At 47.7% G+C, this 20,682-nt stretch overlaps 1 protein-coding gene across 4 annotated transcripts in view; it reads left to right on the top strand.

Moving 5' to 3' along the window:
* PTPN3 (protein tyrosine phosphatase, non-receptor type 3) overlaps window positions 1-20,682 on the top strand; it is a 158,342-nt gene that overhangs the window by 23,541 nt on the left and 114,119 nt on the right. The window contains exon 1 of one of the 4 annotated variants that reach the window (XM_018052574.1): window positions 16,365-16,476. The exons of the other annotated variants lie outside the window; for them this stretch is intronic. The gene's annotated coding sequence lies outside the window, so the exon portion shown is untranslated. Of the gene's footprint in view, window positions 1-16,364; window positions 16,477-20,682 lie in introns of those variants that run through there. 4 annotated transcript variants of the gene reach the window in all.

Here is a 20,682-nt window from a genome sequence, read left to right as displayed (position 1 = left end):
CCCACTCCAGTATTCTTGCCTGGAGAACCCCATGGACAGGGGAGCCTGGCAGGCTACAGTCCATAGAGTCACAAAGAGTTGGATACGACTGAAGCAACTTAGCACAGCACATGGGGATATCCAGCTGGAGGTATCGAGTGGACACCAAAAGTTCAGAACTGGTCTTCAGCAGAGATTTCCCACAAATACCTTAATCTATTCATGGGGCTTCCCTGGTGGCTCAGACAGTAAAGAATCTGCCCGTAATGCAGGAGATCTGGGTTCGCACCCTGGGTTGGGAAGATCCCCTAGAGAAGGGAATGGCAATCCACTCCAGATTCGTGCCTGGAGAATCCCATGGACAGAGGACCCTGACAGGCTATAGTCCATGGGGTCAAGAAGAGTCGGAAATGACTGAGCAACTAACACTTTCACTTTCATATTGAGTATCATATTTATATATGATACCCACGAACCCAAACTCTTCCAAAACTACTGGATACCTTCACCAGTTAAAGATCAGGCCAAGCAGCTTGTGGTGAGTTGGCTGGTTTTCATAAGCCTCCGCATGGAGGAGAAAAGGACAAAGGACCACAGCAGGAGATGAGAGTCAGAGAAAGACACGTGACCAGTACAGGGCACAAACGCCTTTCTTTCTCTTGGACTTTAAACGCCGCCAAAGACAACCCCTGACTTTCACACAATCAACAGATACTTGTATTAATCCTGTCTCTGTGCCAGGGACTGTGCTCAGGGGATTCCCAGAGACAAGAGGATGAATATAGAAAAGTCACTGCCCTCGGGGTGGGGAAAGGGCAGAGACTTCTGGGCTTAGGTAAACCCTACCAAGTAATTCAGGAGTTTGGATAAATACACGGTGGGCATTAAAAACAGGAGCTGGTGGATTCTGTCTGTCTAGAGGGTGGAAGATAGTGACAGACACCAAAGGTTCAGCAAAGGTCCAGGTGGATGGGGATCAATAATAATAAAGAATGTTCCACATAAGGAGCATAACTTGAGTTGGGCCTAGTGATACAGGTGAACAGCAAACTAACTGCATTCGTATTTTGAAAAGGCTGACACTTGAGGTCAGGAGGAAGGGAAGGAGAGAGCGGCGGGGAAAGGAGAGTGCAAGGAGATGCTGCCTGGCTTTGACCCCTAGGTGAAGGAATTAGAAATGCAGCCAGGGTTTCCAAGCCCTAAAACATTTTACATAGGGGTTCCAAACTTCTGGCTTTCCTTTTTCCGTGGAACAAACTGCACGTGAGCTAAGTCGCTTCAGTCGTCTCTGACTCTTTTCGATCCCGTGGACTGTAGCTTGCCAGGCTCCTCTGTCCTTTGGATTCTCCAGGCATGATACTAAGGTGGATTGCCATGCCCTCCTCCAGGGAATCTTCCTGACCCAGGGATTGAACCCAAGTCTCTTACATCTCATGCACTGGCAGGTGGGTTCCTTTCTACTAGCGCCGTCTGAGAAGCCCTACAGAATCGTAATAAATTCTGATTGATTGATTATCTAAAAATAGGTAAAATCTTTTAATCCCCTACAAGACATATTTACAATCAAAAATTTACTAATCACATACATGGTGTTTTCAGTTCAAAAATGCCATCAAACTTCTTACCTCATCCAGCCCTGCTGGTATTTGAGATGCAGGTGTTCCCAACATCTGATTGACATATGAGACCGTTAGACTTAGCAGGAGTCTGGAACAAATACTTCTCACAGTGTTCATGAACACCTTTCTTCAAAGAGCCTTAAAGATGAGCATGAGAATGTATAACTAAGAAACTGGGTCTTCTTTGCTCTGGGGAATGAGAAGCGTGTTCAGGCTGCCAAATGACTTTCTCAGAACTGTGTTGGCTGTGCCAATGGTTCCCAACTCCTCTTCAGACTGCAGACCAAGTTGCATCGGATTCACCCGAAAGTTTTCACTCCGCAGGTGATTCTGACTTAGAGTCAGCTAGAAGAGTGGTCATTTGGCCTCTTTCAGTTGCAAGAGTGATTTGAGGGCTTGATGGTAAAGTGTGCTTCATAGGCCTCCGGCCTTGGCATCACTACTCAGGTGCTTAATAACCATGCACTTTCCTGGATCCCAGATCCACCAAGTCAGAATCTCCAGAGGTGGGGCCCTGCAATTTATATTTTGAACATGCTCCCTAGATCTGCATGTTCATTTACTTGTGGATATCTCTTACTATGGACTTCCCTGGTGGCCCAGTGGTAAAGAATCCACCTGCAACGTAGGAGATGAAGGTTTGATCCCTGGGTCAGGTAAGGAAATGGCAACACATTCTAGTGTTTCTTGCCTGGGCAATCCCGTGGACAGAGAAGCCTGGCCGGCTACAGAGCATGCGATCACAAGAGTCACACGTGACTTAGCAACTGAACAACAACACAACAGATCTCTTACTTTGTGATGACAGCACTCCAGGATGCAGGCGTCATGGTAGGCAAGACCCACCACATCCCTCGCTTAAAGATACATTTTGACTCAGCTCTTTGAATGCTGGGGTTTGACAACTCCTGCCTTATAATGCACAGTTGCTGTATGACTATAGGGGCAGATAGGGAAGATGGAAATCTCAGAGTATCCCAGAACAGACACCCAGCTGGGCCCAGGTGAGCCAGGGAGAGAAGCAGTTTGGGAAAGAAAGGACTCAAGGTGGGGGCCCCAGCAGCAGGAGGTCCTGCTCTGGCTGCCTCAGATAGCTCTTGCTGATAACAAATCACCCTCAAGATTTAGTGGCTGAAAATTACAATGTTTTTTCTTGTTTGTTTGCTTTTTTTAACTTTCTCATGATTCAGTGTGTTGAAGGGGTGGTTCTTCTACTGGTCTTCTCTGGGCTCAACTGAGACAAATCTGGCCTAACTGGATCTCTCTCAGTGAAGTCCTTTATCCTGGGTGTCTTAATGGCATGGTGGTCCAGGGTTCCATGAGAGCCAACCCTAGTGGCAAGTGCCTATTAAACACCTACTTGTGACCTGTTCATGATGTCCCATTAGCCAAATCAAGTTACTATGGCTCAGCCTCAGTGTGGGAGGGTACTATAGGATACCAGGAAGTCATTACTTTGGAGGTCACTCAGTTCAGTTCAGTTCAGTCACTCAGTCATGTCCAACTCTTTGAGACCCCGTGAATCGCAGCATGCCAGGCCTCCCTGTCCATCACCATCTCCCGGAGTTCACTCAAACTCACGTCCATCAAGTTGGTGATGCCATCCAGCCATCTCATCCTCTGTCATCCCCTCCTCCTCCTGCCCCCAGTCCCTACCAGCATCAGTCTTTTCCAATGAGTCAGCTCTTTGCATGAGGTGGCCAAAGTACTGGAGTTTCAGCTTTAGCATCATTCCTTCCAAAGAACACCCAGGGCTGATCTCCTTTAGAATGGACTGGTTGGATCTCCTTGCAATCCAAGGGACTCTCAAGAGTCTTCTCCAACACCACAGTTCAAATGCATCAATTCTTCGGCGCTCAGCTTTCTTCACAGTCCAACTCTTGCATCCATACATGACCACTGGAAAAAACATAGCCTTGACTAGACGGACCTTTGTTGGCAAAGTAATGTCTCTGCTTTTGAATATGCTATCTAGGTTGGTCATAACTTTCCTTCCAAGGAGTAAGCGTCTTTTAATTTGACCGCAACTCCCCTGGCTGTTTTTGATCTGGGATCTCTTTGTGTGCCTTCTCATTTCTTTCCTCATATTCTCCAGTTTAAACGTCTACACGAAGGAATTCAACTGATCTTTCTAAGCACTTCCATGGCTCATGGGCTTTCCAACACATAGGGATTCAGGAAGCCAGCAGGGATGGGGCAAAGGAGATGAGAAGGAAATGATGGGCATCTTGGGTTTCAGAGTTAAACCTCCCATAGAGGATTCATGAAGCTCCTGTGGTCAGCGCTGTAGTTGCCCTGATAAAAAAATATCCTCCTATACAGTCACCTGGGAGCAAAGTCGAAGCTTTGTGTTTCCTATTGGTTGGACTTCCCTGGTGGCTCAGATGGTAAAGCATCTGTCTATAATGTAAGAGACCTGGGTTTGATCCCTGCGTTGGGAAGATTCCCTGGAGAAGGAAATGGCAACCCACTCCAGTACTCTTGCCTTGAAAATCCTATGGATGGGGGAGCTTGGTGCAGGCTACTATCCATGGGGTCACAACGAGTTGGGCACAACTGAGCAACTCCACTATTGGTTACCTAGATTAAAAAAATACATTTCCTTCATATTTCCAAGTGCTATATGTACGTTACAGAAACTTTGAAAAATATGAAGAAGAAAATTAAAGTCACCATTGCTCTAGGCTGAATGTTTGTATCCTCCCCACCCTAAAATGTATGTACTGAAACGTAATCCCCCAGTGTGAAGGTATTTGGAGGTGAGCATTGGGGAAGTGATTAGGTCATGAGGATAAAGCCTCATGAGTGGAATTAACGCCCTTAATAAAAGAGATCCGTGTCTGACTCTTTGTGACCCCATGGACTGTAGCCTACCAGGCTCCTCCCTCCATGGGATTCTCCAGGCAAGAGTACTGGAGTGGGTTGCCATCTCCTTCCACCAGGGGATCTTCCCAACCCAGGGATCGAACCCAGGTCTCTCACATTCCAGGCAGGCGGATGCTTGAACCTCTGAGCCACCAGGAAAGCCCAATAAGAGAGACCCAGAGAGCTCCCTCACCCCATCCTCCATGTGAGGCTGTCTATAACCTGATAACACATCCTTACCGGACATCCAGTCTGCCAGCACCTTGACCTTAGACTTCCCAGCCTCCAGCACTGCAAGAAATAAATGTTTGTTGTTCATAGACACCTGTTGCTGTTTAGTCACTCAGTTGTGTCCAGCTCTCTGTGACCCCATGGACTGCAGCCCAACAAGCTCCTCTGTCCTTTGAATTTCCCAGGCAAGAGTACTGGATTGGGTTGCCATTTCCTTCTCCAGGGGGTCTTCCTGACCCAGGAATCAAACTCACATCTCCTGCATTGCAGGGGGATTCCTTACCACTGAGCCACCTGGGAAGCCCTTATAGCCACCTGGTATATTTCTATTAAAAATTTTAAATCTATTTCTAGATAATTTCTTACTTTTTAGTGAACTTTCCGGCTTTTATGTGCATAAATGTTTTTATTTATGACGTGATGGTATGAATAAACCTTTATGCCTTCACCTAAACTGTATCACTCCCATTTTCTCATGTAAAATAATTTTGAGTTACATAATAATCAATGGGCCACAACTGTTATATATTCATTCAGTCCCTTATTTCATGTTTTTAGCAACAATGCTAAAATAACCTGTTTCTATTCATCAGTCTTTATCTGCATTTTGGATTTTTTTCTCTGAATAGATTAGGTCCATATTTTTTTCCTTATAAAGGAACAGCTTTCAAGATTACTTCAGTGTTGCTTAATAAGTAGCTAAAGAGATGTTTTTCCTCCTGAATGGGAAGGATACTCTCCTTTGCTCCATACACCAAGGCTGGCTTTGCAGAATGGGTCCATTTCCTCCCTCTGGACGGTCCTTGTCTATCCCCATTTCCGTGTAGGCACAGGACAGCCAGGCTGGGTTGGGTTTTCAGTGACTCCACCAAAGCTGGAGACAGAGCAGGACATGTTCCCACGGTCACCTCTTTATCCAAAGCGTGGAAAACTGATTTCATAACTGGCACAGGCTGTGTTTGGGTCAGGAACCCAATATTAACTACAAAGACTGACCTCAACCCAGGGAACTCAAGAAGAAGCTAGATAACACTGTTGGGAAATTGTTCCCTCCTGTGAGCTGGCATTTGAAATATGCACTAGCATTAGGCACATTTTTTTATGCCACTGGACGAAATGTAATGGAAAATAATACACTGCCCTTAGGAAGTCAAGGGACTGGGGCTGACTTGAGTATATCGATAAGACACTCCAATCTCTACTGGTTTTCTCTCACATCACACTCTTGGTAGGTTCCTGCTTCTCTCTAGGCTCCTGGAATAAGGAGAAACGATGTGAGAGTTCACAGCTAGGGTGGCAGATTTGCTCAATTATGTATAATGTGTTCAGTGTGAATCTAGAGGAATCTCAGTGCAGAAAGGGGCCCCCTTGAGTCTGCCTATGTAGTCAGAGAAAGCTGGTTATCCAGACTGAACAAGATGGAAAGATGAAAGCTGCCCTCAATGCATCCACTCTATGCTGGGAGGATGAAATGTCATCACGAGTGCTGGCAAAATTGGCCAGCTTCCCATACTGGAGACTGCTTATGATTCTAGATCACAGTGAAATTGAAACCAGGAGACACTAAGTGGGATTTAGCTCCCTCTATTCCCTGGTCATTTCTGTGTCGCCTTTTACTTGCTCTTTTATTCGTGGTCCTGATATCTCAAGATGGAGCTCATGGAATTAACTGTTTAGCAACCCAGGTAGATAACAAAGGGGCAGGGCTTGACCTGCAGAGCTTCCGCTAGCATGACCAGGCAACTCGCAGGCATGAAGAGGCAGGACGACGTCCTCACTCTGTGAATTGCTCCACACAGACACTGACAGTCATAGTGATATCTAATTGGAGCTTAGTTATACCTTTCCTGGGACACCCCTGATCACATCGCTCCCTTATCTATCTATCTACACTTGTCTGTGTCTCTCTTTTATCTCTCTGTTAGTCAATTAATTATCAAATTCACAAGCAAAATCCTGGAAGGAATTCTGGAAAGACTTTAGATACAATATAACTCGTCTTGCTCACTGCAGAAAGGCAAGTGATTTTTTCAGAAGGGACTCATAGGCCTTTGCATCTTGCTCAGAAAGTAGAGTCACAGACACATCAGGAATGCCTCTGGCCCCATTCAGGGGATTTTCCAGGAGCCTTCCAAAGGGACATGCACATTTATAACTAAACGCAAGTCAAAATGAGCTGACTCCTGGGGCACAGCTGGGCTCACCCAAGAAGAGGTAGCTGGTGAGACAGACCATAGCGGATGAGTAGGATTTCAGAACAGGTAGAGGTGGGGGAATGAACCATTTCAGGAGGTTGAAATGGGTGGCCTTCATTCTTCAAGGGGAAACAAGAAAAGGGTTTGCCCTTGGGCTTGAGCTAGCTTGATCCAGGCTAGACAAGGCGGTGACATCAAAGACCAAACTGAGAGAAGCCCACAGAGGTGATAAAATGGAGAGAGAATGATGTTTTCTCATCCAGAAGATGGAGAACTTCACCCTGGAACGGACGTTTAGGATCGGGAAGAGCAGACTCTGTGTCGGCTCTGGTGGCTGCCACAGGAAGTCAGTCCCCAAGTGCTATTCAGGCACCTTGGCAGGAAATCATACGACTCTCATCAACCCATACCTCCTACATGAAGACGATATGCCTAAGGAGCTCTGCTGTCTCTGAACCGAACACAGATCTCCTTAACTTCACATGTGACTCATGTTTACAGAGGCATCGCTGGACAGTCTGTTTGGACTATGATGCAGTGACTGTCTGTACCATGGAAAAAATGAGAAAGACACCCCAGCAGGACGCCAGGGCGCAGTTGAGGAAATCCTGTGATGTGTCATCCATGCAACGCTAGAAGGTCACCAGAGCACGGGGCAGGCTGAACAGCATCCTCCATTCTTGAAATGTCACCAGGGGGTGGGAGCACAGTTCTCTCCCGAGCCTAGATCAGGTTTCTAGCGTCTCAGGGATGAAATGGTCAGCCAAGTCAGGACAGGTTTCAGATGACCGTCTTTCCGTGAATGCAGTTCTCAGTCGAGGCCTGGGTCATTGAAGTGCCCCATCTTCTTTCTCTAGCCGTTTTGTTAACCAGTTGTGTGAGGAAAGCATCACTCTCGATCTTAAAAAAGTTACTGAAACGACTTTGTCCTTTACCTTTCTCATCCAAAGCTCTTCCTTTATGTTGCATCCCCCCGCCCCCCGCAACCACATGCATATCCAATAGGAATGAGAGTTCTTGACCCATGGCTGTTTCTTTTGAGCAAGCTATATACTGTCACATCCTGGTCGTAGTTACAGCCTTGATTGTCAAGCAACCCAGGCTCTGTGCTTCATTAACAAAATTTAAGGGGAGTCAAATGTGTAAACCAAGTTTTTAAAAAGTATTGTGCACACATCTTTATTTTTGTCCAGAAAGAACTGGTTTATTTTAAAATAGGTTATATGTCCCACAGCAGATAATTCACAAGATACACAAATGTTTATGGGAAAAAAGTAAACACCCATCTCTTCCCCTGCCCCACTTGTCCAATTCCTCTTCAGGAGGTACTGACCTTCCTTGTTTCAGGTTTATGTGTACTCTACATACTTCAGTATGTTTATTTTAAGGTCTATTCCTCCTAGCAAAAATGACCACCACCATGACAACCACCATTACCACCTCCTTCGGTATTGTTCCTGAGTCTTTCCCCTGCTGCTGCTGCTAAGTCGCTTCAGTCGCGTCTGACTCTGTGCGACCCCATAGGCAGCAGCCCACCAGACTCCCCCGTCCCTGGGATTCCCCAGGCAAGAACACTGGAGTGGGTTGCCATTTCCTTCTCCAATGCATGAAAGTGAAAAGTGAAAGTGAAGTCGCCCAGTCGTGTCCGACTCTTGGCGACTCCATGGACTGACTGCAGCCTACCAGGCTCCTCCGTCCATTGGATTTTCCAGGCAAGAGTACTGGAGTGGGTTGGCATTGCCTTTTCCGGAGTCTTTCCCCTAGAATCTTCTGTTAAGGAAATCCTAAGTGTTTCCTTTATCATTGCTGTTTTTTTTAAGCCATGACCTGTGTGTGGACTCTTCTGCAGTGCCTCGTGTTTTCCTCTCTTCTCCTTCTGTTCTCGGGCATATGAACCTTCAAGGTGTGGTTGGGAGACTTGACAAACCCATTCTCCCTGGGTTTTGTTAGATGACACCACTCCTTTCCAGGAAGGCCATTGCTTGCAAACCATCAGCCACAGTTCAGAATGCCAGCTCTCATTCTCCGCATTTCTCTTCACTTCAGAGTCAGATCTCAAAGTCCCTAGACTAACATTTCCATTTCACAAGTAGCAGCAAATCTGTGTGGTGGCTCATGGGGCCATTATGGTCTCTTTGGTCTTCTGGCATATCTATAGTCCCTGCACCAGAAGAGTGTTTTTAAAACCCAGGTCTGTGTATCCCTGAGGGTTCACTTGTATGTTCTTGAAGGCCTGAAAGCCCTCTGGGATAACTGGTAAATATTATCTTTCCATTTATACTAATGGAATGCTGATACTATTAAAAACAGATGCATGATCTGGATCCTATGGCTGATTCCCTTACAATGGAGGGCTGCTACCTGAATTCAGTTTCCATATTCAAAGAGCCATTTTAAAGGGACAGCATTTAACATTCAACGTGTTGGCAAGCACATTTGATTTCCATCTGGCTCAGGGTGAAAGGCTGAGAGCTTCCTGCTGGTGACAAGGGGAGGACCGTCAGGTTCCGGCCTGTGGAACCTCTCTGACTTCATCTCCTGCGGCTTTCCCCTTGGCCCCACTTACTCTAGACATGCTCCCTTTAGGGCCTTTCCACCGACTATTGCCTCTGTCCAGAAGGCTCTTCCCCCAGATATCTGCAAGAATAATCCCTTCATCTCCTTCAGGTCTTTGCTTAAGTGGATTAAATTTCTCAGTCTTGTTTCAAAGTACAACTCGCCGCTTGCTTCCCCTCCATCCATACCCCTGGTCTCTCCACACACAATAATACTCACTTACTTACAGTGTGTGTTGTTCACTCTCTGGCTTGCCCCGTTAGCCTGCATGCCCACAAGAACAGAAACTGTTGTCTGTTTTGTTCACTAATGTCTCCCAAGCACTTAGAGCAGTGCCCAACACACAGTAGGTGTTGAATAAATATTTGATGAAGGAATGAATAAATCAACAACAGCTTCCTTATCTCTGCTCTTGTACTCATGCTCAAGTTGTTCATCAGCTTTTCAGACCAAACTCCTCTCTTGGCAGTGATGATTTGCAAATGGAAAGGCTTTTTGCAACGGCTGAAATTTTACACTTAAAAATTTGTGTTTCTCCCAGCTCTGGTCACCTGAAAGCCCCAAAGCATATCCTAACACTAAAAGCGTACTAATTCTTCTCCTCTTTTCATTTCTCTGGTAGTTCAGTTGGTAAAGAATCCACCTGCAATGCAGGAGACTCCCAGTTCCATCCCTGGGTCAGGAAGATCGGCTAAAGAAGGGATATAGGCTACCCACTCCAGTACTCTTGGGCTTCCTTTGTGGTTCAGCTAATAAAGAATCCGCCTGCAATGCAGGAGACCTGGGTCAATCCCTGGGTTAGGGAGGTCCCCTGGAAAAGGGAAAGGCTACCCACTCCAGTGTTCTGGCCTGGAGAATTCCGTGTTCTGTATAGTCCATGGGGTCGCAAAGAGTCGGACGTCATTAAGTGACTTTCACCTCCCTTCACTTTCTTCCCCTTTTCATTAGGCTTCTTTTTTAGTATTATTAATACAAGTTGTTCTAAATTTGTTACTTTTTTTTTTTTTAGGCTGAGTATTCTCAATAGCTTTCTCCCCTCACACATTTATTTCAACCCCTTTAACTTGCAACTTTAAAAATTATTGTGTGTGTGTGTGTGTGTGTGTGTGTGTGTGTGTGTGTGTGTTAGTTGCTCAGTTGTATCTGACTCTTTGGGACCCCATGGACTGTAGCCCACTAGGCTCCTCTGTCTATAGAATTCTCCAGGCAAGAATACTGGAGTGGGTTGCCATTCTCTTCTCCAGGGGATCTTCCCAACCCATCCAGGGATCAAATGCAGGTCTCCCACATTGCAGGCAAGTTTTTTTTTTTTTTTAACTGTCTGAGCTACTAGGGAAGCCCCTTAAAAATGATTAGGTACGATTCATATTGTTTTAAAATAGAAAATGTGTATTTTTTAATGATAATCAACTGCAGTTAAATATAGTTTTTTGTTTTAAAAAAATAAAAATAAACATTTGTGTTTCTCAAAGTGAGATCCACATGGTTCAAGAATTCCAAAAACAGAAGCTGAGGGGGTGAGGAGTCCCAAGTCAGACTAACACATCTCTACAGGCTTCTGACTTGACCATTGACCACTTCCTCTCCCTCCCTCCAGGGCCAAAGGCAGTCATCCTGTCGCCATCTGCCATCACTGGACAAGCACAGACAGGCCTCCCCGAAAGGAACTGCTCACTTTTCCATACAGTTGCATTTTCCCTCTCTTCGCCTCACTTTCTTTGGCTTGCCAGCTTTCAAGTTTGTTTCATTTTTCCTGATAATAAATGAAACACACTTACCATAAAGCAAGATTTAGGGAGCTCTAAACACATTAAAAGGAATTAGAGGCCCAAGACTTGAAATTTCCCCAATTTGTAAAAGATACTTTCTGTATCTTGTTTCTCTGCTTAGAAGTACAATACTCAGACACAGCCACAATTAATCTTTTGGTGCATTTGTCTGTATTAAGTCAAAATACAGAAGGTATTACCGATGTTACCGATGTTCAACTATTGTTGACCTACAAGATGGCGATTTTATATGGGATACCCTAGTCATTCACATAGTTGAAGCCACACTATGCATATAACTTCACATCCTATCCTTCACACATGTCATTACAACAGCACCACTTGCCCATGTATTTGTGAGCTTACATTAACAGCACAAATAATTGATGAGCATTAGCATCACAGTTGGGAGTCCTCCCTTGTAAATCACTGAAAATGCTCTACGTGGTGCCCAGGCTTCCTGAATCTTGATATGAATGACAGTCCTCAGTGTCTCTTCCCAGAAACCCTTTCTGTAAATGCCCCCAGCCAATTGCCTGTGTGCAGTCCTTGGCTTCAGATTTTCGGCCCAAATGGCAGCTTCTGGGAACACTGCTAATAACTGTGTCTAGCTGTTCATCTGGTTCCTCTTCACTTGTATGAATTTGGTCCTTACCTTGCATTTGTGGTACATCCTCCTCTCCAGTGAAATGGCTCTCTTTGGCTTTTTGTGTTTACTGTTGTTTGTCTACTGATTTCTGGGCCAGCTACAGTCTACCAGCATGATTCAGAGAGAGAGCTGTCTTTTTTTTTTTTTTTTTTTTTTAGCTCATCGGCAGTAGGAAGGCTGTTTTTAGGGCCCTGGCTTTCTCTCTGCAAACATCAGCAGACTATCAGATCTGTACTTTTTCAACACAGAAGAGTCCTGAGGAGTCCATGGACCATGTGATTTCTTTATGCTGTGATTCTGCCTCCAAAATGGTTGCCTAGGGACAGTAACTTATGTGGGCCCTTATTACGTGAGACTTGGTATAGCCCTATTCTTCACTGGGCCACTATGTGCTCTAGATCTGGCTGGGTTCAACCACACACACTAAGAAGACTGTGTGTCCACCCCAAAGCCCCATTCGCATAAGATTTGGGAGTTTATGATGTAAGATCAACTGCTATCACTGATACTAATCTCATGTCACTCCAGGTGCAACAACTTAAAAGGATGGACTTTAACATTTTGGGCCCAAGAATAAACCAGTAAAGGGAAACCAGAACATTTAAAGGTAATCCACAGCCTATAACACATCAGAGGGGTATAGAAAATACAAGAAGACACAAACGAAACATGCTGTCTTACAGGCAATGCCCACCAAGCAGAAAGGCAGTATTAGAAAACCTTAAATCCTAGTTTTGAGGTCAGTCCAACTTGCACTCAAATTCTGACCCTGGGAACTTGATTGGTGGTCCAGTGGCTAAGACTCCACATTCCCAGTACGGGGGGTCTGCGTTCGATCCCTGGTCAGGGAACTGGAGCCCACATGCCACAACTAAGAGTTCGCATGGCTCAAGGAAGATAGAAGACCCAACACAGTCAAACCCACCAGACCCTGACCCTGTCTCTTCCTAGCTGTGAAAGGCTCCTGGATTGTTTCCTTTTCTGTAAAACTGACCTAAAAACACCCACCATGCAGAGTGACTGTACAGAGTTAAGACGGAACACATGTAAACTCTTGACCACATGTGAGCATGACAACAGTAGTTATTACTGCTGTGATTACTAGACACAAAACTTCAAGAATTTTTGATTTGATATTTTTAATGTTTATCATTGCAAACACAACACTGCGACAGTAACAAACTTAAAAAGAAGAACCAACCCCCCATCAACCCAAATCAAACTATTTACATTTTCCCATATTTTCACTATACAGGATATTTATATATTCAGATTTTCTTCACCTAAGAAAGTGAAGCAAATTATTGTAAGTTTCTTCCTGTCATAACATGGTCTAGTTTAGTGTAAAATAGTTATTTCAACAAATATACCAAAATCTAATTAATCACTCCTCTATTTGTGAACATTTACTTGTTTGGGGAATATTCTTTCCTTTGTTTTTGCTATGGTTAATATAAACACACGATTTTAAAGATATTTATGTCTTTTTCCTTAGATGTACATGTATTTTTTAGCTCGAGTTTGAGAACATTGTATAAGCTAATGGCTGCTGACTGTGGACAAAAGCAGCTTCAGACTGGTTTCTAGTGGAAGGCAAATTGGGAAAACCCCAAGAATTCTCATGTTGTTAACCTCGGTTTCGTCGTCTCCACACTTGACAAACTGGTATAAGGATGACCAAAAATTGAGGTAGGCAGTCCAGAGATAGATCTTTAATGTGGACTAAACACACTCATGGGAAATAGATGAGGAAACAGTGGAAACAGTGTCAGACTTTATTTTGGGGGGCTCCAAAATCACTGCAGATGGTAATTGCAGCCATGAAATTAAAAGATGCTTACTCCTCGGAAGAAAAGTTATGACCAACCTAGATAGCATATTCAAAAGCAGAGACATTACTTTGCCAACAAAGGTCCGTCTAGTCAAGGCTATGGTTTTTCCAGTGGTCATGTATGGATGTGAGAATTGGACTGTGAAGAAAGCTGAGTGCTGAAGAATTGATGCTTTTGAACTGTGGTGTTGGAGAAGACTCTTGAGAGTCCCTTGGACTGCAAGGAGATCCAACCAGTCCATTCTGAAGGAGATCAGTCCTGGGTGTTCTTTGGAAGGAATGATGCCAGTACTTTGGCCACCTCATGCGAAGAGTTGACTCATTGGAGAAGACTCTGATGCTGGGAGGGATTGGGGTCAGGAGAAGGGGAGGACAGAGGATGAGATGGCCGGATGGCATTACCGACTCGATTGGCATGAGTTTGGGTGAACTCCGGGAGTTGGTGATGGACAGAGAGGGCTGGCGTGCTGCGATTCATGGGGTCCCAAAGAGTCGGACACGACTGAGCGACTGAACTGAACTGAAACAAGCTCATGTTGTTGATTTCATTCATTCCCTACACATGGTTCAAATCGGAGTGATAGGTGTTCACATTATTTAAGGCACAGAGAGGGTACGGTGCTTACCCTAGGTCACACAGCAGCTGGGAAAGGACAGAGAATATTTTTCGCAGTTTCCCAAATTCCCAGCTCTCCCACCGAGTTTTGAAAAAACAAACAAACAAACAAACAAAAATGCCCTCAGACCCCACCGTAATTGGGGACGGAAACTGAGTGGGCTGAAGGTCTGGCTGAACTCTGAAGGAGGCCTCGCCCACCCCGCCAGGAAGCTCCTCCTCCCCGGCGCTTGGGCCCTGCCGGGCTCCGAGCATGCCCAGTGCTCTCCGGGCCGTCCCAATGGTGCCACAGCTCCAGGTTTTGCTGGAGACCCGGGCGCGGGGCGGGGCACAGGGAGGCGCGCGGGGCGGGTCCTGTTCCTGGGACTCCCTACCTCTGCTGAAATTCCCCCGATGCGATGCTCCGGGGGCGCCCTCTGCAGGGGCGCTACCGGGGACTTGCGACTCGGGCATAAGGACCGAAGTGAAGTAGCCAGGTTCTGCCAGCTGCCGCGAAAGGCCCTAGGCCGACAGGGCCCCTGGACCTTGGGCATTGGTCGGGACAGGATGATTACAACCTTCACTCCCTCCGTTCACATATTCATTCAACAAATTGTTTCTGAGCATCTCCTGGGTGCCACGTGCTGTTGTAGGGGCTGGGACAAGGTAATGAAGACAGGCAGGACTACAGTCCCAGAGCTGAAATTCCAGAGGTGAATACACAACAGTGTTAGTCGCTCAGTCGTGTCCGACTCTTAGCGACCCCATGGACTGTAGCCCGCCAGGCTCCTCTGTCCATGGGATTCTCCAGGCGAGAATACTGGAGTGGGTTGCCATTTCCTTCTTCAGGGAAATACACAATAAGAAGTAAACAAATCAGAGGAAAAGACAGTGACCGACCTCATCTCCTGCTACTTTCCCCAGCTTGCTATTCCTAAGCAGTCCTGCGTCGTAATGTCTGCACTGGCTGATCCCTCTGTCAGGAATGCTCTTCCCAATTTATCTGCGTGGCTAAAAGGTCTTACCGCCTCATTGAAGTTGCACTCCCTCCACCCCTTCTCTTTATGGTTTTTTTCCCTTGGGCTTCCCTGGTGGCTCAGTAAAGCGTCTGCCGACAATGCGGGAAACCCGGGTTCAATCCTTGGGTCGGGAAGATCTCCTGGAGAAGGAAATGGCAATCCACTCCGGTATTCTTTCTTGGAATGGAAATCCCATGAACAGAGGAGCCTGGTAGGCTACAGTCCATGGGGTCGCAAAGAGTCGGACTGAGCGACTTCACTTTCACATGAATTCGCTTATTTGCATGTTTATTGCCTGCCGAACTCCAGCAGGGAATAGGATTTTTGTCTGTTCATCACACGTAAAGAATCAAAGTAAGTGATCAAAAATTATCTGTTGAATGAACTAATGGATAATGATAAATGTGAAGAAAATAGAGTGACGACACGGAAAGTTCTATGATCGGGGGACTACTTTAATAAAGTGATCAGGGAAGGCCTTTCGGAGAAGGAGGACGTAAGTACAATGAGAAGGTTCCAGTCAAGGGTAAAGGTGGGCAAAGACATCCCACACAGAGGCGAAAAGGCATATGCAAATATCCTGAGGCTGGACATTGAGTGTTTGATGGACAGAAAGGTGCTCCTGGAGGTGAAGGAATGCAGGAGCCAGGTCAGGTAAAGGGCCCATAAGTCTTGGGAAGAAAGTTTAAGCTGGGAATTTTTTAGTGGACTGGGATGGGCACTGCACGGGAGTCAGCAGGACCCTAGCTGGGCAACATTTCCCATTTCAAATATTTGTTTAGCGCTGGCTGCTTGACATTCCTAGGCATAAAATCACTGAGGGCTGGGCACACAGTAGGTGCCCAATAAATGGTTATGGCACGAACGCCTGCGTGCATGCGCGAGGGGACGCCGGGCTGCACGGACCTCGGCTGGAGAGCGCGGGTAGCCCTGGGAGACGAGTCCGAGCGCACCGGCCCCGGGTGGGGGCGGGGGCGTCCCGCAGGGCGTTCCGGGCGCCCGCCCCCAGCCCGGCGCGCGGGCCCGTCGCGGCCAGCCGGGCCGGCGGGAGCCGCCTGCGGGCGGCACTGGGCATGCTCAGACGGCGGCCAGGTCGCGCCGCGAGCGAGCTTCCGCGCCGCCCGTACGCGCGACCTACCTGGGCGCCCCGCGCCGCCGGATGCTGCAGGTACGGGTCGGCGCGACCCCAGCGGGCTCGGGGCGGGGCGCGGAGCCGCCGGGGGCCGGGGTCGCGCTGGGCGCCGCCCCGCCCCCACCGTCCCCGGGCGCGCGGCGAACGCGCGGGCGGACTGGCGGACGCGGCGGCCCCGGCGTCCCGGCGTCTCGGCGGGGCGGGGAGGGGGCGCCCTGGCCGCGCTCACCTGGTGGGGCGCGGGCGGGAGGGAGCAGGCCGGGCCGGGTGGGGCTGGGTCCCTGGCGGGACGCGGTGGCGGCGGCGGCGAGGCGTGGGCGTGCGCTCCGACCCGGGCATGGGCGGACGCGACCGGTAGAGCCGGAGCGGCTGGCGATCCGGGAGGCCCCAGCGCGCCGCGACCCCCCGCCCCCGACGCCGAGGGGGCGCACAGCCCGCGCGGGGAGCCAGCCAAGCGCCGCGGCCAGACCTTCTCGGCTCCCGGGGCGAATCCGCCTCTCGGCTTTCAAAGATGGCATTTCCTGGGCCTGGCACGAACTCCAGCCCCAATAAATCCTCCCCGTTCCGCGGGTGATATGGAATGATTTATCAGGTACCTGCGGTGAGACAGCTGCAGTGGGGGACTGTATGTGAGAGCGCCCAGTGCCCCGGAAATTCCCTTTTTCAGCAACCTGAACTTACTGAGAAGTTGCGGTTGCCTTAAAAAATTCATGGGAAGTTGAGACGATTTGACACCTGGGTTTTCCGAGGTGGTGGAAAGAGCTTGTGACTGGGAAACTGGAGACCTCGGTTCAGGTTAGGTCCCCACCTTAAGCCAGCTGATGACCTTGGGCGAGTTGTCTAACCTCGTTGATCGTCAGTTTCCTCCCCTGCAAACAGCCGGTAATAATGCCCACCTCACTGTGTTGTTGGGTGGATTAAGTGGGATAAATGATGTGGAGGTGTTTGGCACGGTGCCCAGCACAAGGCAAGCGAGCAGTTGGCGTGATGTGAATTTAATTCGTTTAGAGACCCTCGTGGCTCCCATTTCACCAGGAAATTAGAATTAGGAAGACATCTTCAGGGCCTAGTGGCAGAGTGACAGACCCTGCCTTGTGCCCGGGAGAACTTCTCCTGAAATCTTTGGAAAAACAGTTTAGCTGAATTGTAATCGGAGAGCATCTTCTTTAAAAGCAGTTTTATACGTTTAGAAACTCCAAGAGTTGGCAGTTCAGCTTTACTTACAAAAGAGCTGTCTGGCAATCCATCTTGCAAGTGTTTAGGCAGCTCATGCTTGAAAGTAAAGCCTGGTTAGGAAGATTTCTGCTCTAAAAAGCTCCCAAACTCAACTTTCAGTGATTATTTAGATTAGGGTTTTTTCACTCTGGCACTGTTAACATTTGGGGTTCAATAATTCTTTGTTGTGGCGCTTTTTCTCTGCATTGTGGAATGTTCAGCAGCGTCTTTCATCTCTGACCAGTAGATCCCAGTAGCAGTCCCTCTCCCTCAGTTGTCTCCCCAACCTCCTTCCCTCTGGACGAGGGGCACATTTTCCCTTTCTCCCCCTTTAGAACCACTGATTTAGATCCACCCTGCTTTTTGTCATTAGCCTGTCTGAGTTGTTTGAGAATTTCATCTTCTGTTTTCACTGTAATAACCAACTTTTTATAGCCTTGTAGAACTGCACCAGAGTGCATCCACATGCATCAGCTCATTTAATTTTTACAGCTCCCACCAGTAAGGCTGGTGTTATTCCCATTTTACAGATGAGGAAATTGAGGCTTTGAGCAGCCAATTACACAGTATGTGGTGTAGCTGGGATACAACTCCTGTCATCGGGTTCCACAGGCAGGTCTTTTTTCTTCTGCATCAGGCTGCCCTTTTATTGTATTCTCAAATAGATGGCTTTCGTGATTAAATCAAGATGGAAAGTAGATTGTAAGCTGGAAACCTTTCTGGCTAGTTGAAAATTAACAACAGTAAGCTATTATCTGACAGAGAGTAGGTCATTCTAGTTAAATATTCTAGTTCATAGTGAGCTCCCGTATATGTACAGTTAATGGAATACCAATTTGCAGAGAATTAGAGTAGAAGACAACGTGCCTAACACTCTGTATTGATCCAGCCTTGTCTCTGGTGATTTGCTGGCTCCTAAAAACAACTCCTCTATGCAAATTAGACATTAGCTGGAATGTAAAAGGTCAGGTTCCTGAAGGCATCTCAGAGTGGCTGGAGGGTCCTAGACATTCCATTCAGCATTTATTGAGCTGCTTCTGCATGGCAGGTGCAGTGCTGGGTGGCGATGCGGAGTGGGCCAGACTCCAGTAAACCCAGGGTGCCTGGGGAACTCCTCAAGGAGAGGGCAGGTCCTGGCCAGGCCAGACACATGGGAGGTCAAGGTCAGGGACAGCTTGGGGCAGAGGAAAGAACCTAAGTTAGCACAGAGTCAAATTCAGGGTCCCACACTGCTTCACCATCCTTTATCTGAGCCCTCCTTTCCACATTTTATCATAGAGAAGGTATTCTCATAGCTTTTTAACATTCCCATTCAAGTGTCAAGAACCTAGTCAGAGACAATCTTATCCCTGAAAGAAGTTGGGGTTCCAGGCTGGTTATTGGTCTCAGAGGATTGGGACCAACTCCTCGATTGTTGAGTGTGAACTAGAAGGTCCCACGTGCGGTGTTTAATTTCAGTGTGGTCGCTCTCCCCTCTTACAGATGAGGTACCTCAGCTAGCAAAGATGGAGTGGGACCAGGAGCTAGAGGGATGAATTGGGATTGTCTGACTCTCAGGTCCAGGCGTATGAAGGATTCCGTTTTCTAGGATGGATATAACCTACCAGAGGGGCTTAGGGAATGGTGGGAGACAGGAAGACATGGCCCCTCACCTCCCCCGCAATCTTTAGGGTTTGTGGCCCATTGGTGGAGGGGGATCCTGCGATTTGTGGTCCTTCCCTCTTCCAGAGAAGTGCCTATTAACCCTAATTCCCATGCTCACCTTCCTTCCACCAGACAATGGGCCTGGAAAGCGGGGCCACCCTCTTCATTTCTCAGCAGGGGCTGGAATGCTGAGGGCAATCCCCTGGCTTTGACAAGCTGGGTGGGCGGGGCAGCGTGGCTAGCGTAGTTTTCTAAGCCTGAGCTCTTCTTACCGACTCTGAGACAAGACCAGGTCAGTGTGTCCGCTCTGCCTGAGTCTGGGTCCTGGCCACTGCAGACCCTGCTCTCACAGGTGTGTCCTTTCATCTGCCTGAGGGACAATTAAAAGGGAGTGCTAGGTAGGTCCCTGTCTGAAATCTGATCAGATCGTGCATTCCAAGACCCAGAGATCCTGCATCTCTGTAGCTTCTCCTGATGCATACACGTGTAAGGGGCTTCCGCCTCCAGAGGAAGACCAGCTGGGAGCACAGACATGACAGCAAATTCAGGCCTTTATTGAGCCACTTCTGTGTGTCACAGAGATGGAAGGTGAACCTGTCTTGGAAGGATTCATGGGGGAGTTAGGAAGGCAGTGACATCGTGACATTTCTGTGTGTGTATGTGTGTACACGCATGTGGGCATGTGTGTGCTGTCTGTCATCTGTCTGATTAATGCTTTAAAAGAGGATAAAGCTAGATGCAAGAGATCCCAGTGGAGACAGCCCTTTATTCTGACGGGCATCAGGGACCACTCATCAGGAGTAGTTGGCATTCGAATTCAGCCTTGGAAGTAGAAAAAGATGGTATTCAGTGGGCAGACAGAACAGCAGATGGGACAACTTAGAGGCATGAAGAAACCTCTTGTATTTCAGGAGTGGTGACTCTTCCCAGATCCAGCCTTCTGATCTTGGCTAATGCAGGACCCACCTTCTGTAGTTAGGGTAACCCCCCAACCCCCCGTCTCTGTATAGCGGCCTAGCCTCACTCAGTCCAGGGGTAAAGCCTTGTTTTCCCTGCATAGGAGCAATGCCTCTGGGCCCTGTCTAAGACATGAGCACCTTCTGCCAGAGATACCTCTGTTTTTAGTTATTAAACACGGATACGGCACTTATTGGCTGCCAGGCACTGTTCTGAGTACTTTCCAAACATTAATCAGTCCTTTTTATCTTCGTAGCAACTCTCTGGCTGTGCTGCTTTCCTGCGTACAGGCCACTGGGCAGGTAGATGGAGGCAGAGCTCGTGTTCCTAGTTTGAGTCCCTCTGTGGGTGATGCTTTCATCGCGGTACAGCTTCTCCTGGCCTCCAGTTCACGTCCATGTGCCAGGAAGCAGCCGAGTCTGAGAG

Source organism: Capra hircus, chromosome 8 (assembly GCF_001704415.2).
Source record: "Capra hircus breed San Clemente chromosome 8, ASM170441v1, whole genome shotgun sequence".
Taxonomy (NCBI): domain Eukaryota; kingdom Metazoa; phylum Chordata; class Mammalia; order Artiodactyla; family Bovidae; genus Capra; species Capra hircus.
The sequence above is the reverse complement of the archived record's forward strand: the minus strand, read 5'-3'. Positions and strand labels throughout refer to the sequence as shown.